Here is a 12,449-nt window from a genome sequence, read left to right as displayed (position 1 = left end):
CATGGCGCATCACCTCACGGATGCGTGCAGCAGTCACTACTGGCCCTTGGAGGAGAATATCAAGTACGAGACGTGCTACCCATTCACCATGCCGGAGTCGCTGGAGGATCACCGCCGCCTACTAGTCTTGGAGGAGGACGGCAGCGTCTTCCTCTTGATCGTGGGCACCGGCGAGGCCCGTGCAGGCCGCCACCCCGTCTCTGTAGTGTGTGTTAGGGGAGACGCCACTGACACTGACACTGACATGAGGTTGATGTACGGGTGCGTGCTCACTATTACTACCCCTCAGAGGTACGTGGGCGGCAACACCGGCTTCATCATGCTGACTAGGACTGTGCAGAGCTAGGACCTCCCCGCTGATGTGGACATGGAAGACGCATGGTATGATTTACCCCGCAACGCGGTGCACGGGGACTCCAAAGAGGTTCACCTGGACATATGCATTACCAGGTTAAATGTTGATCATTAGTCTTCCCTAAATGAAATCCGCTGTCTAAGCACGTGGAGACTTCCATGCATGATCTTGCTCTATTGGAGTATCGCGCATGAATAAAAGTGTATCCATTTATGGTTTAGTCTAGAATCTTCCATGTATGAATTTTTACTACAGTACTGGTGAAAGACTTACGATGAACCATTTCTTACATCTCCTGTGCCCCTTCCAAGTCATCCTGATTTAATCCCTCCGTCTAGGTGTATAAGGGCATGGTTAATACTTAACCGTATATCCAACTGTTGACTATAAGAAAGTGCCATGTCATCTGTAGCCAACATGTATAACAATCGATACTCAAAAACTAATTCTTAAAGATCATTTCTTGCAAAGCACAATAAGTGTTATTTCTTCACAAGTTTTGGATGCAGGTTGAACAGTTGAACGCTTTTGTTTGCAAAAGATACCTTTTTATCTATTTCACCCGGATGTTTGTGAGCTCTAGAGATGAAATAATATCCGAAGAAACCTATCGATACCCATTACACATGAGATGACCCCCACATCCTTTGTCAAAATAAACAACTCCCCGATCAATGCATTTCACTCTTCCGTGCAACGCACGGGGACCTTACTATAGATTAGTACGACCAAAAATTGAACTAACATTATATATAGTACGATAAATGCTGATGCATGTCAAACAAAATTATATCATTGAAAACTATGTTCAATACGAATCCAACGATATAGTTTTTGTTGACATGCACCAAAATTTGTCAGTTAAATCTTCAGTCAAATTCAATGGGGGACTAATAAACCACGACCGATGTAGTACAAGTGTAGAGGGCGGCGCTGCACGGGAGTCTCACCCCGCTTGTGGCGCGGCAGTAAAGCCGTCATATCACAAAACCCAACCACTGCCAGTAATAAGTGGCCTGGTAAAATAAATGGACAAGCAACCATCACATCCCTCCGTCTTTTTTGCATTTCATCTCTCTGCATTTACTTTCTCCGGTTCATCTCGCACACTCAATCCCTGGCTACTACTCCTAGTATCCCTAGCTACTACTCCTAGGGCCAGTTCTTTTGGCGGCTTAAAAAATAAGCCGTCTCTTCCCCAGCTTTTCCCATAAGACTAGTCACAGTGGAGAGTAACATTAAGGCGCCTCACTCATTTATTTGGGCTTCTAAACTACTAGTACTACTAGTACTCCCTTCATTTTTATATACAAGGCCACAAACTCAAATTACAGGTACCAAGATAAAAATCAATGTGTGCTTTACAAGTCAATTTATTTTCTCGTTTACCGGGTTAATTAATAGGGTGCATGCACATTAGAAGAAATTGAGTGGCCGTGAGAGAGGAAGTAGATGAGTTTGTCATTATCATCCACTACATGCATGCTAGTAATTAAGCCATGGGTTACTAGTACGAGGAAACATCATTAATATTTGTCTCGATTACTGTTGGTGGCCTTGTATAGATGCAAAATGTATTTTTTATAGTGGCCTTGTATACAAAAATGGAGGGAGTACCTCCGTCCTGGTTTATTCGTCACCATTGTAATTTGTGGTAAATTTTGACCAAAGATTTAACTGATAAAATGTTAGTGCATGTGACATCACAAACATTTCATTAGTTAAATTTATGATCAAAATTTGACACAGATTACAATGGGGACCAATAAACCAGGACGGAGCTAGTAGTAAAGGGATTACTACTAATCTAGAAGCCTAAACGAACTGGCCCCTGGTACTCCTACTAGTAGTACTAGTACTCAAGTTGGAATTCCAATTGCACGGCACAACTTGTTAGGCAAAAAATTCGATACAAGGGTGTAGGAAGCGGTTTGGGAATTTGCATGCCTTTCCGACCAGTGAGATACTCCGTACAAAGTACGACAGAGAAATAACCACAGAGAAGGAAGCTAAAAGTAAACAATCAAACGAGCATTTTTGCATTTGTTTTGCATTGAATCATTTGACAAGCTTGACTAGTGCTGTCTTTCTACTTTTAAAAAAACTGCATCGTAATGTTAAAACGTGCATTTGCTCGTACATAAGTAATAGTCGTACTCCCTCCATCTAGGTGTATAATGTCTTCCCTCCTACTTGGTCACGGTGCACAACCAGATGATTTATTCACCTTGACGGAGGGAGTAGCATAGTCTGCAAGCATATATAGAGAGAGACGTGTAGTGCGATAGTATATAGTACTAAAGTTTGTGTTGTATGCACCTACTTACAAAATGCGTACGGATAAACAAGGTTTCCCAACTTTCCCTCTTACAAACTTAATTAAGGACGCTAATAATTCCCGAACGTTCGGGAATTATCATTTGCGTCCCAAAACTAATGAGATCACCTTACGAAACTAAATTATACTCCCTACTAAAAGCCGCGGCACTGGCAGGAGCGCTTGCGGCGTGCCACAAGTGCCCTGGTGCGCGGCCGTTTCCCAGCGCGCCGACACAATGCCTCTTCCTCAGCCTCGCAACTCGCAAGGTGCTGATTGGCGGCTTGCTGGCGGGCAAGCGCGATCTCACCGGTGTGGTGACCCGACACCAGTAGGTACTCTTCCTTGCTGGAAGCTTGCACCCGGTCCACGTACCGCCAAGCATAGATGAGGCACTTGGGCCCGACAGCACTCTGGAATTTGGCACGGGCGTCCTCCGCCAGCGTCACGGCCCTTGCACGAGCCTTCTGCCAAAGATCCAATTGCCTCACTCTCTCGGACGCGACATAGAGCTGCCAGGCAGCTTGCCCCGCGGCGCGCTTCTCTTCCTCGGCCTTCTTCTCCGCCTCTATTTTGGCATGCTCGGCCGGCGGAAAAGCCTCCCACATGGCGACATCCTTTTCTTTCCAGAGCTCCTCAAGGCTGGGGGGCTCGGCGGGCGGTGCGGCGTTCTCCTCGTAGTTGGGAGCTGATGCGCGTGCTGGCGACATTGGGAATGCCAACGCTTCCTCCTCGACTAGTGGCGGCGAGGGACGAAACGGCAACACGTGACCGTCCGGGCAGTGCAGTGATGGGCCCTTAGGGCTTGGGAGGGGCGATGCCATGGTGGTCGACGTGAGAGGAAGGCGGAGGAGATAGCGATGAACGTGAGCGTTCTTCTGAATGCCGTGGGAGGCGCAATATTTATAGCGAGCAATGGCACACCTACATAAGATATGGACTGAGCTACGCTGACTTAACTGCAGGTCCAGTTGCGTCACTGACATGTGGGCCAGACCCTTGTTGGGCCCATATGTCACTGACCCAATGCACCTGCAGTTAAGTAACTGAAGCAGCGTCCCGGAAGATATGCTGCATGATTTAACGTAATAGCTACGTGGGCATATTTGTTGGAGTAAAGTACGGGGGAGGGAAGGGGTGGAAATATTGCTGGTCACAACGGATTGGACAAGTGTGGGGGAGGAGAGCCATGCACGCAGATTTTTCACACGGGGTGGAGTGGTGGGACCGCCGGAGGGAGAAGGAGAGTCTGGCAGGCATATTGTTTCCACACATGGAGAGGAAAAGATTTGGAGACAACGGGCTTCCTGCAGGTATGGGGAACGGTGCATAATAAGTCATCTTGCATGCCGGGCTAGGTATAGTCTCAAGTCATTAAAAACATACATGCCCCACACATGTTCATATTTCAAGGTGCACTAAATTATTGCATGCGATGATTAAGGCTGGCCATAATGGTGGTATCTTAGCTGGTATCATGCACACGGGAATAGCAAACATGCTGATGTGGCAAAGAATTAAAGAAGAGAGGGGGGTTAGAGTAACTAGTGTTCATGCATGCATTGGTAAACACATTTTTTGTGAAGAACGACAACATTAGTTGAGTACTTTTGCAGACTTCAAAAACTATTCCACCGCCTCTACTATCTTGCTAAGAGTAGGTGAAATTTTTGAATCGAGCCCTTTAAACTAGAAGGGAGGTAGTAGTACTCTAATAGCTAACCTTGTTGTGATGACAAGATAGGACATGGCACGCACCTGGACGGAGGAACTAGTCTGCATTGTGCATTTAAGTTTTGTCTGAAGTCAATGTACCTCTACTTTCACCAAACTTATAGAAAAATTTATCAACATTCACAATGTCAAATCAATATTTTTACACTCATTATAAAACATAGTTCTTATATTCATTATTATCAGTATTGTAGATATTGATATTTTTAGTATAAATTTGGTCAAACACTTTGCAAACGGTTGACGGAGTAAAAGGACCAGAGGGAGTATCATGCATGCGGAGTAGGCAAAAAATTGCTCATTTATAGCCGGTCGAAGTCTCAAAGGGCGCGACCGCGCGAGGGAGGCGAAGGTCGTGGGAGGCGCGACGGTTGACGGAATTAAGTGAAGTTACATTCACGCGCCGGCATGGCGTGCGAACAGGCAGAAGCTATACCGTCAGGCCTACGATATGGGTCTAGTAGACATGACATCTAGTGGGTCCTGCATAGTTCTCGAGAACTCTTTGGGGGCTTGCAGCCATTTATCCACCGGGCAAGCCAGCAACCCCACGCCGTTCGCACGCCCTACTCGTCCCCGTCTTCTACCTTACAACAGTTCGCTCCCAGTCGTCCCGTCCTTTCACATTAGTTCGCTCCCAGTTTTTTTTGCGGGGTACAACAGTTCAACTTCTCCTAACCCTCCTCCAAAATCCATGGCCTCCCAAATCTCCATGGTCGCTGCTGAGTACCAGGTTAGAGCCATCACCGGCGATGAGTTCATCATCATCTACACACGTGGATCCGCGATGGTGAAAGCATGGCTTGCTCGTTTCCTACGCATGTTCAACAGTTCAACGGATGAGTGGGTCGCTGGGCTAGATGTTGAGTACACCACAGTCCTGGAAAGAGAGAAGATTCTAAAGGAGGCAGAGAGGAAGAAGCCCGCCGTGATCCAGGTTTGCGTACATAACGTTTGCTTGATCTACCACATATGCCATGCCGACGTTGAGTGCCAGGATTTTAAGAACTTCCTCAAGGACAAAAGAGTGAAATTCGTTACGGTAGACTTTAGGAACGACAGGGATGTCCCGCATTGGATAGGTATTGTTGTAGGCCAGCCCTTCGATCTCCAGAAGGCAAGCCTGGTGTCCTCCTCTCAACCTTCAATGCTGACCCTGGCAGCAGCCATGATTGATCCTTCGTACGCTAAACTGAAGAAACCTCATCACGAGTTTCATCATGCATGGGAGTCAAAGACATTAGATGAAGATCACATCCTGTACGCAGCAATGGATGCCTACCTTTGTTTAAATATCTACAACGGTTGGATGAAGAAGCACAACCCAGTGTCCAGTTCAAGCAAAGAAGCGTCGGCGAAGAGGAAAAGGAAGAGGAACGAGGACGAAGTCGAGGACGTGGACTCGGACTCCGAGTAGGTGGCAGTGCCGTCGCTCATGCTGGTTCTACTGCAGTGTCAAGCGGACTAGTTGCTTAGTTTATTTTCAAGGGTGTGTTGTGCTGAGGCCCCAGCAGAACTATGTTTATGTTCTTTCTCGTTATTTGAACTCTTTAGTATGTACAATAATACTAGTACTACGTCTTACTACTGTTCTTCTTGCAGTTGGTACTACTGCTCGTATCTTCGTGTTCCTACTATACTTAATATGTTCGTACTAGTAGTATAATTTAGGTCAGTCGATTTGTGAAAGAAGTTCGACGGAGCGAAGGAAGAAGACGACAGAAGAGGTGGAAGAAGCCCTTCTAGCCATCCATGTTCCATCAAATAGCTCACAAGATTCGACTGACCCAAATTGCTCCTGCAGATTGCAGGATCCACATGGCATTCAAGGTCTTGAAGGTAGATTCCGCGTCCGCACCCGGTTTGCAGACTCGACGCACGCGCGACCGGCTTCCTCCGCGACAGCCACCATGCACACCTCCTCCGCGCGGGCGAAGACGACAATGACACGCTAGTTCGTCCTCGCCGACGTGCTGGAGCACGCGTTCGTCCTCCTCTTCGTATGCTGCGTGCATAGACGTGGCTCCACCAGCTGCTCGCGTTCTTCGCAGCGCGGTGGCATCTCGAGGAGGGACTGCAGACAATGTGAGCGGGCGAGCATTTGGCTTCATGGCACAGGGATGGCGGGAACATGGCGGTGATGGGCGAGAAATTGTTGGCCGGAGCAGGCGGGTGCCGACATGCACAACAGCGGCGGCGGCATATTGATGAGTGCGCGTATGAGAGCTTACTTTAGTTTTATATAAGGTTGGTCAAACTTAAAAGAAAACCGTACTAGTACACGTAAACATTAGACTTAGGCAACCCTTTTATTAGTTAGTACCACAGCCATGATACGGAATGATGTGCAAGCGCGTGAAGCGCGGCCGCGCGGTCGATCGAACAGTGCGTCACCGTGTCGCGCTCGAAGGACAACCACCGAACCTTTTTGTGTGTGTGAAAACAATCCCCGAATATTACTCAACTTTTTTTCCTGGAAAAGTTCTTGACGTTACAATATTTCCATATATTGGAATTTAGCTCCAGTTCGTGTTTATTTGGATTTGCATGTTTTAGGTGCGCCCTAGTTTCTTAATACTAATTTTGTGTGTGTGACTGAGAGAGAACGTGTGTATGTGTCCATATGTGTGTTGTGGCGGAAGGTCAATGTGGAGACGGTGTGCGTGTGATACAGACATAGAGAGGTGTGAATGTGCAAATGATCATGCATGAGTGAGACATAGACAGATGCCGATACGTTGTGTATACATGAGAGAACGGTCTTCTAGTTTACTTGTGTGTGTGTGTGTGTGAGAGAGAGAGAGAGAGAGGAGCATCCGTAACACAACAACCATCTCTCTCGATTCATCCGTCCCTCGCACGATCGTATGTAACACATGCATCAACGCGCACATTTTGACACCCTCACCCGGCCCCTGCCCACCTCAAGGCCCGCACAATCTCTTCGTGAATACCCATTTCTCTCCTTAGGTTTGTTTTCTCTCAATATCTGACACACACACACAGACAGAGACACAGCACAACACACACACACACACACCCTCCCCGAGCACACAATTCATCCCCATCCAAGGTTATACGGCGACCACTCTCGTTTCCCTCGCTTGTGCTTTTGCACCCCAACATGCACAACACCTCAATCTTCAAAGAGGGCATCGAGGAGATCGAAGACGCGACCACACCGCGCTAGAGAATGCGGGGCCATTTGGAAGCAGGATGATGTGACGACGGCTGACTGACTCCTCCCCCCACCCTCTCTCTCTCGCACAAAATTACCAATCCCTCTCTCCCCCGCACAAAATTATCAATCCCTCAACCCACGAGATCCTTCCCCTCTCGTCCATGTTTTTCCAGCTCTCTCATCAAACATGTTGTCTCTTCTCCTTCCACGTATACAGAATCCGGATGCACACGCATCTCACGTATATTACATGTCTCCATCTTTCTCACAGACCTAACTTCTTCCTCTCTCTTTCTCTCTCTATCTCTCTCTCTCTGTCTCATTAGGTTTGTCTCCTACTCTCTCATCCACATACATACAATCTTTCCCACCCTATCTGCTCCATCTTCGCAAGCTCTCTCTCCACGTTTCATTCACACATTGGGATATGTTCAAAATGTTGCTTCTATAATGGCTGATGTAGAGTTATGGTTGGTTTTGTTGCATCCTACAAAGTAATAACTATGAAATGCATTTAGATTCTCATTTGACTGGGATTATGTGAGTTGAGCATGTTGTGAAGTACTATAGACCTTGTATACATCTTGGGATTCGACAATGATTGTAACTATTGAATTGTATAGACCATTACATTCGAAGTCAATAGCCTAATATATTTATTTCACAATTTCAACAAATGATTAGTTCACTACAAACTAAGAAAACAAATGTGTACTCCCTCCGTTTTTATTTAAGTCCGCATATTAGCATTGGTCAAAGTCAAGTTTTGTAAACTCTCAGAAAGCTTATAACAAAAAATATTAACATATACAATAACAAATAAATACCATTAGATTCATTATTGAATGTACTTTCACATCATACATATTTGTTATGGTAAATGTTTATATTTTTCTATAAACTTGGTCAAACTTTAGGAAGTTTGACTTTGGTCAAACCTAATATGCAGAGTTTACTACTACTACTCACTAGTTGCTTAGCCGAATCACTCAACACGCCACACGGGGAGTCCAGTGTCACAAAATTTTGAGGTCGGCGGGAAAATCTCCCGCGACCCTGATTCGAGCAGTGGGCAGTTACCATCATAGCCTTCGGAACAGGCCTATGAATGATGCTTGGTAGGGTTCTATTTTCGTAACTTCAGGATCACCCTACCCAGCCAACCCCACCCCAGTACCGAGAGTAGTACACCTGAATACTCCCCATTTTCTATCCCCACCGCAAAATAGACTTCACCACGGCACCGCAGCCTTCGTGCTTCTCCCCTTTACATCGGTGCACTCGTCCACCACAGCGCATCTGCATCATCGACGACCTCGTACGCCGCATTGGATCCGATCCACCATCGTCGTCGTACACGGGGCCTCTTACCCGACATCGTCTTCCACAGTCTCGGATCTACTTCCCGGAAGCCGATGCCAAGCGCAGAAGCACCATCGTCGTGGACAATGAACTAACTCCTGTTGCCGACCATGACTCACAGAGGCCGCCGCGACCATCGTTCTCCTCCTCGATTGGTAATGTGTGTATTGAATCACTTAGCACTACACGTGCAGTTCCAATTTTGTTCATACCTACCCTTCAAATTTCTGGGTGCTATTGTTCCCGTAAAAGTAATTGGTTATAGCCTCCATTTTCCAACAAAATATCATCTTGTAATTGTGCATCGCTCCTGTATTGCACTGTGCTTGGGTAGGTTTTTCATCTCCAACCAGTAGTGTGGCAAATGATGGAAATTTGTTTAGAACTAGCAAGATGCCCATGTGTTGCACGCATCAAGATGCATTTGTATGAGTAGTTTATCTTGTGGGAGAAAAGGATGAACGAGGGAAGGCCTTATTTGCAATCCTAGAGAGGGGTATGGATATCTTTTTGCAAAACTCCCATTGTTTCCTTCCTATCTGTCAGATATAAATCGGAGGGCCTATATTGCAAGATGGCAGGCACACCATCATCACCAACTCTGTTTTTTTACAAGAAAAAAAGTATATTGAAAAAAAGTAGACAGTAGAGAAGTAGAGATAAATATTAAATATTAAATATAAAATAAATATAACAGTAGAGAAGATAGTAGAGATAGCAGAGATGTCGGGAGAGGATCGCGCGCGCGGGAAAAAGCGTCCGGGCGTGCGCTAGTGTTGGCGCGTGGCGTCCGGCACGCTTTATAAAATCCAACGCCCTCCCACCGCTCTGTGCCTTGCCACCGCTCTCTCCCCGCTCTTTCTCACCTCGCCGAGCGCTGCGCCACCATGCCGCCGCGTCGCCGGGAAACTTGGGGATATCGTGGCGTTCGCGTGCGCCCCTCCGGTGGCTTCTCCGTCGAGATCCGGTTCCGCGGGATGCACCTCGGCCTAGGCAATTTCGACACCGCCAATGTGGCCGCCTGCGCATACGATGCGGCGGCGTGGCGCCTCTAGTGGCCTCATAGAACATTGAACTTCCCCAACGTGCCGACGCAGGACCGGGCGCAGGAGCTCACGCCTCTGCCGCGGCTTAGCACCGACGAGGATTGTCGCGACAACCGAAGGTGGGAGCACCGTCTTGGCATCGCCGAGATGGACGAGGAAGCCATGGCGTTGTGGCGCCAACACTTCTCGCAGGACATCATCAACGAGCGCGAGTTCTACGTGCAAAGGAGGGTGGAGAGGGATAAGAGGAGGGCGGAGCGAGCCGCCTATCGCGAGGACAAGCGTAGGCGAAAAGGGGACGCTCAATTCAACATGAGGCTAGGAGCAGCATCGCCCTGGGAATCTGATGACAATCGGTATCTTCACGCCTACAGTCAGACGTCGGAGGAGGACATCACCAAGGAGGAGTCGGACGACGAGGAGTAGTTGACTTATGCTTTTTTTATCTATCTATGCTGAGAACTATCCTCTGCTCTCTAGTCTCTACTCTCTATCTCTAATTCTCGATCTCAGCACTGTAAACGCTTTTTTAAAGCGCCGTGCGTTGCGATTATGTTGGAGATGCTCTAACATAGCAGACGAGTGCTTTAATGTTGCCCACAAGATGCGCGAGTATTACTAGTAGTATATTTTTCTTGCCATGTTGAGATTTTAAAACCATGAGTGCGAACATGCAGAGGAGCAATGAAGACCAAATACGGGATATTGGGGACATCTTCAAGGAGCGTGGCAAGTTAAAGAGGAGCCGCACCGAACCTGTAAAACAAGCTTTGGTAAGTAACACCCTATCAATTACATACGTTTAGCCTCATGTTCTTCGATGTGTATATGTTGTAGTTTCTATTTCTATTAAGCCTGGTGTTCTTCGATGTGTAATAAGAAGAGTTTTAATTGTCCTTATGCTTTCGTTTTTAGCTTGATGTAGGAAGTGAGTGTTCTCACCTTGTAGTTTGTTTTAATATATTTTTTCCTTTTGAATTCACTTCTCCGAGTTCTGTTTATCTGGCTTCTACTAAATGGATCTGGGTTGCTCTGAGTATTGATCTAAAAAAGAAGTAACTTCATGTCAGGATGCGGTTCCTGCGAGGAGGTAAGTATGGTCAACCTCGAGATCATGCTTCCAAAATGAGGCTGGATTACACACAAGGTGCCAGTTCCCTAATGATGCTGTATTAGACACAAGATGCAAATTCCCAGATGATGCTGGATTACACACAAGTCAGGTGGAGTCGTCAGCTGTTCGTGTCCTCGTGGCTCTAGTAAAGGCTGAAAGAAAGCGTGCAGCAGCCCTTGAGAATGTAGCTGAGTTCCTGAAGAAGAGAAAAGAGCAATCAGATGCTCTCTTCACCCAAGCCAAAGAAGGGATGGAAGAAGCCAGAAATAAGCTAGCAGAGGCAGAGCAGGCTAGGCGTCTCTTGCTATCTAAAACTATTGTCAATACAAAATTTCCTTCATAATAGCTAGGTTCAAATGTTTATCCAGCCAGCATGGCTGTTGTGATGTCCGTGCATCTACTGATGTGGCACAACATTTTTTTTCTGGTCATGTAATAACAGCAATTACTTTCCAAACAATAACAGACGAATCATTGGACATGGTATAGTTCACGCGCAAGCCCGACATTCCAAGTTCAACTTCCACATCAAACTCATGTTCATAGATATCTGCACATTCATACATAATGTCCACAACCATGATTCACTTCAAAGCCAAAAAAATGTGAGGAGAGTTATAAATAAATAAAAACCTCTACTACTTCCTGCTACCAGTGCGAGCACAACAAGTCAAGCCCATGCGTAAATTAATTATATTTTAGTAATTTTTTGTGTTTTGAAATGCCTGTCGGCTTGCGGAAGGATGTGTTGCCGGCACACACGCGGATTCAACGAAGGCAGGCGGGGCAGTCTTAAGCTGGTTGCACGCGGCGAGGAGGCGTGCTCAGCCGGGTCTACAGCGAGTGGGGCCCTCTTTCCCGGTGTGCCGGTTCAATTCCTGCTTTATGAGAGGTCGCGCCAGTGTTAGAGCAATCACTCCCTCCAGTCCTTGTTTGTTTGGGTATAAAAAAAATCTCGTTTTGCATTCACATTTTACAAGTAAAATTCGTGGACAAACTTTGACCCAAAATACGATGGGGACTAGTAAACCAGAATTGAGGTAGCAGTTTTTTTAATCAAAGAAGGGTTTCCCCTTCCGATTTTCATTACTGAAAACCAACATCTAAATCTAAACCATAGTATTTTCCGTAGAACTACCAGGTTCAACATCTTGCAACATAAACCCATACAACCATACGCCAAGGAGGTACGTAGTACTATGAATTCCATTTTCACTCCATACCAATCGTTCTAAAAACTACTTAGTACTTATAACGCGCCATTGAAAACCGGAACTCTTAACCCCACTAAAAAATGATATTTTAAACGTGGCTATTCGATCTGTGGCAACTGGCGAGCC

Source organism: Triticum aestivum, chromosome 4B (genome assembly GCF_018294505.1).
Source record: "Triticum aestivum cultivar Chinese Spring chromosome 4B, IWGSC CS RefSeq v2.1, whole genome shotgun sequence".
Lineage (NCBI taxonomy): Eukaryota > Viridiplantae > Streptophyta > Magnoliopsida > Poales > Poaceae > Triticum > Triticum aestivum.
This window is presented reverse-complemented; position numbering follows the sequence as displayed.